The sequence below is a fragment of the Hydra vulgaris genome, chromosome 01, assembly GCF_038396675.1.
Source record: "Hydra vulgaris chromosome 01, alternate assembly HydraT2T_AEP".
Lineage (NCBI taxonomy): Eukaryota > Metazoa > Cnidaria > Hydrozoa > Anthoathecata > Hydridae > Hydra > Hydra vulgaris.
In genome coordinates, this window is record NC_088920.1 from 5,456,943 (window position 1) to 5,462,500 (window position 5,558).

A 5,558-nucleotide genomic window follows, 5' to 3' on the forward strand; every position below is an offset into this window, starting at 1 on the left:
CTCTAGTGTAAAAGCACCATATGTTTATTGAGTTATAAACTTCTATAAGAGAAAAAGTCATAAAACTTAATGACTTAGAACTTATTGCGTTTGCACCCGGAGTCCCGGAGTCACTGCCGCCATTATATCTAAGGACTCCGGGTTCAAAAATTAATTGTTCCTCAAACTTAAAAGTCCTAGCTTTTTTCCTATAAATAGTCCAAAAGCGTTTTAATAGTAGAACTCGTGGATCACAAAAATTATTACGAATTAATCTTTTCTTGACTTAACATGTTTTTCCTATATCAGTATGCTTATTTTTTGCGTTTTGTAAAACCTTATCATCTGTTTTTGATCAATTTATTCAAAAAGCGATTCTGACTAAAATTGTCATATTTTGTCGACGCGTTAGGGAACAATTCATCTTCACTTTCGCGTCGGTCTACAATTGCTGGTTCTCGTTGTACGCTAGCGAACCTTTATTGTTGACAAATTCCTTTTATAATAAATAATTTAACAATGTTTATATATATATATATATATATATATATATATATATATATATATATATATATATATATATATATATATATATATATATTTATATATGTATATATATATATTTTATGTTTATATATATATATATATATACATATATAAATAAAAATAAGTATATATATTTTATATATATATATCAATATATATACATATATATATATATATATATATATATATATATATATATATATATATATATATATATATATATATATATATATATATATATATATCAATATAATATATATATATTCAAATTGTTTGAATACTATAATGTTATATATCATTAGAAAGAGGATTATTACAGTATTTTAAAGGTGAAAAATTTATCAAAATCGAACATTTGGTTCAAAAGTTATGACGGTTTAAGTAGCGATTTTTCTATATACGGATTTGTTGAAGAAACTGTGGTCAAAATAATCTTTTTCTTCACTTAAATTGTCATAACTTTGCCAATTCTTATCGAAATACTAATATCTTGGTGTCAAAATATAGGTGTAAGAGTGGGTTACAACTTTATGTTAAACTCTAACCACCGGGTGTATCGGATGGACAGAGGGGGCACTAAACCACCACCTCGCCCGTATAAAACTGAACACTTTTTTCAGAAATTTTTTTTTTTTTAAATATATAAGCAATATAAATACACAAAAAAGTTGTTTAAAATTTACAGTAAACCACCAAAATATACGAGAGGTGAATGTTAGCAATAGAGGTGGGTGTGGTGGCGATTGGTGTATTACACCCTAGGATCAAAAATGACTTGATTTTATAAGTATTTATATCTTTACTATAATGAGTAAAATTAGTACACAATATAAAATTATGTTATACAATCTTACGTATAAAAGTGGTGTTTCTATTACGAAGGGGCGTATGCCCACCACCTGCCTACCCCCCCCCCCCCACCTCTCCACCCAACCTAAAAAAAAAACTATTATTTTCAAAATTTGAACAATAAATTTAAAAAATAAATTAAAAAATTGGAAATAAATTAAAAAATAAATTCATACCAGACAACCACCAAATATGGGAGGTTAATGTAAAACTCACAGTAGATATGTTGATGATGTTTTAGTACTATAATATCAAAAAATGTTTCAATTCAAAATCATATTCCACTAGATTAAAAGATACATTAGTGGTGCATCCATGGTCATAAGAGAGTGTAGTATAAAGGAGGGCGTATCCAAATATGTCATAAGAAAGACATATGACATTACCAACTAGAACAGATGCAAGTGGCACTAAAATAAAAACCCATTTTTACCGATGAAGTTGATACTAAAAAATAAAAAATGCAATACACAACATAACTGTATAATTATTTAATAATTGAAACCATACTTAAAATTATTTGTAATTAACAATATATATATACATACATTCATACATATATATACATATATAATATATATATATATATATATATATATATATATATATATATATATATATATATATATATATATATACATATATATATATATATATATATATATATATATATATATATATATATATATATATATATATATATATATATATATATATATATATATATAAACCTTACCAACAGTAACGGATGAAGATGATACTAAAAAATAAAAAGACAATACACAAAACAACCTTACAATTATTTTATAATTAAAACTATACTGAAAAATAATAATATATAAAACTTACCAACATTAATGGACGATGATGATACTAAAAAATAAAAAAACAATACACAACATAACCTCACAATTATTTAGCAATTATAATCATATTGAAAAGTAAGAATATATAAACCTTACCAGCAGGAATAGACGACAGTAACACTAAATATGAATTAAATGGCATAATATAAGTCTCCTTCCATTAATATATATATATATATATATATATATATATATATATATATATATATATATATATATATATATATATATATATATATATGTATATATATATATATATATATAAAAATTCTCTCACCAATTATCGAAGTAAGGTTTGCTAAAGATAGAGAAAATAAATTAAAATTGTTGGAATGTGAATGGAATATATTTCAACTTTAAAATACACTTGTTTCGAGTTATAATATCTATATAATGATGTATTAACAAAGTATACACTTTGAAATATTGAAACCTACAAAACTTACATATTTGTTTGCCATATTCACCTAAATACCAATTTTAAATTAAAACATTTACTTGAAGTTTATATTTGTAATGATGTATCAATTAGTTATATGTTGAAAAATATAGAAATCTATGAAACTTACGTGTCTGCTGGCTGTACTCACCTAAATACCAATTTTAAATCAAAACGTTTATTTGAAGCTAACAAGGAATATACTAACACAGCATACCAATACTTTTAAATGATATAGTAACTAAAGCAATTTAAACTAAACTTACTGATTGTTTGTTCTAATTTTCTACAGAAAAAAAAAGTGACTTAATAAAATGTAAGAATTAGGTATACAAAAATACAACTAACAACAATCTACATAGGCATAATAAAGAACTGTATTTGAAAACTAAGAGTAAATGACTAAATACTAAATTAATTTATATAATAGGGATATAACTGACTGATCCTATGTAAAGCAAGTTCATCTAAACAAATTAAATTAACTTTATTTTTACAAAGTAATATAAAAATTTGCATATAGTAAGTCATTTGTATATATATATATATATATATATATATATATATATATATATATATATATATATATATATATATATATATATATATATATATATATATATATATATATATATATATATATAATAAAAATAACTACTGCGCTATTGAAAAAAGAAAGTAACTAACTGATGTTGTTGGCTGACGCCATTTCACAACTTAGAGCATCTAAAACAGCAAAAGAAATATTATATAATAATATATATTACAAAAGAAATGTTATATATAAAAAAAAATATATATATACAAATAATCAATGGACCCCTCTGTCTCCCGTGCTAACAACAGTGAAAATGTAAATTAGGTAACAAAAGTGCAGCAAGAAATAGGGTGACTGCTACATAATATTTTTCAACAAAATTTGGCAGGTGCATAGATAAATGAATAACTTAAAAATAAAAATTGAATAGATAAAATATAGACTATATCCTGGACATTAATTTCACCACAGAAGTACAACTAAAACTTTGACATCAATAAACTCGGTAATATATCAATTGAGTATAATTAAAACCAAATTAATAATAAGCTTCAACTATTCATCTTTCTAAAAATACTCTATGTTGATAACGAATGCTAAAAAGTTATTTCAGAAAGACTTCCTCAAGCACGCTAACTTTGAAGAGACTGCGAAAATCGTGGCACAAATTTTAGCACAAAATTCGGTTCCGTAAAAGGCAATTGTCACGTACCTAATATATATATATATATATATATATATATATATATATATATATATATATATATATATATATATATATATATATATATATATATACCCCTAATGTGTTGTCAGAAAGTTTTTCCGTATTTTGTTGACAAAAAGTAAAAATTAAAATGCAAGACCGGAATTTTTTTTTTTTATTAATGATAGACTGCCTGCCCCAACCAAACCCTCAGTCGATGTAGCAGCACTCCCTTGCGGGTCAGGCTATTTGTCAGTCGATGTAGCAGCACTCCCTTGCGAGTCAGGCTATTTGTCAGTCGATGTAGCAGCACTCCCTTGCGAGTCAGGCTATTTGTCAGTCGATGTAGCAGCACTCCCTTGCGAGTCAGGCTATAAGATAGTCGATGTAGCAACACTCCGCGCATGATTTAAAGTAAAAAAAATAAAAATAAAAACATTTTATTAAAAAAAATAAAAATAAAAACATTGTTTATATTGTTAAAAACATTCAGGATGTTTTAAAAACATTCAGAATGTTTTTAAAAACATTCTGGTCAATTAAATTTGCGTTTTTGTGGTTTTTTTATAAAACGATTAATTTGTAATTAAATTAATGGTTTTGACTTTCGTCCAACACGCAAATGTTGGACGAAAGTCAAAAGTAATTAAAAGTGACGTATATGTTGGCGTAAGAATCACTTTTTTCCTTCCGCTCTTCCCAAAGACAACAAACTATAGATCTATATATTTATATATATATATAATATATATATATATACTTATTTTTATTTATATATGTATATATATATATATACATAAATACATTATGTATATATATATATACATAAAAAATATATATATATATATACATATATATATATACAACCCTCGGAATTAGGAAAATTGAGGTCGGCAATAAATTGCCGACCTCAATCTTTTAGAGGTCGGCATCAGGTCGGCAAAAATTATTTGATACAAAGGTCTGACCATAAAACATAAAAACGAGGTCGGCAATTTTTTGCCGACCTCAAATACTTTCAGGCCGGCAGTTAGGTCGGCATTGCGGAATGCCGACCCTAATTCCGAGGGTTGTATATATATATATATATATATATATATATATATATATATATATATATATATATATATATATATATATATAATTTATATATATATATATTTTATATATATAAATATATATATACATATATTATATATATATATATATATATATATATATATATATATATATATATAATATATATATAATATATATATGCATATGTATATACACATAATATATATATATATATATATATATATATATATATATATATATATATATATATATGCATATATATATAATAGTAATAATAGTATATGAGTTGCAAATAGGATATAGATCCTATTAAAGTCATATAATGACTATAGGCAACTATCAATTGAACTGTCAAGCATTCGTTTAAATTCGTTAGTCGAGGAACAGTTAATTGTTGCATCATTGAGTGCATTCCAATGCTTAGCAACACGATTACTAAAAAAATAATATCGTGGATCTCAATTTCTGTTAAATTCGCATACAAACTGTTCTCGTTGACCACATCAAGCTGGACGTATTATTGGTTCATTGTGCCAATTAATGATGGTAAGACCT

The 5,558-nt window shown here is 24.4% G+C and overlaps 1 long non-coding RNA gene across 2 annotated transcripts in view; it reads left to right on the top strand.

Moving 5' to 3' along the window:
* The first annotated feature begins 5,276 nt into the window (after positions 1-5,276).
* LOC136075058 (uncharacterized) overlaps positions 5,277-5,558 on the top strand; it is a 13,654-nt gene continuing 13,372 nt past the window's right edge. For both annotated transcript variants that reach the window (XR_010635656.1, XR_010635657.1), the window contains exon 1: positions 5,277-5,549. This is a non-coding gene — a long non-coding RNA (uncharacterized LOC136075058). The remainder of the gene's footprint in view (positions 5,550-5,558) is intronic.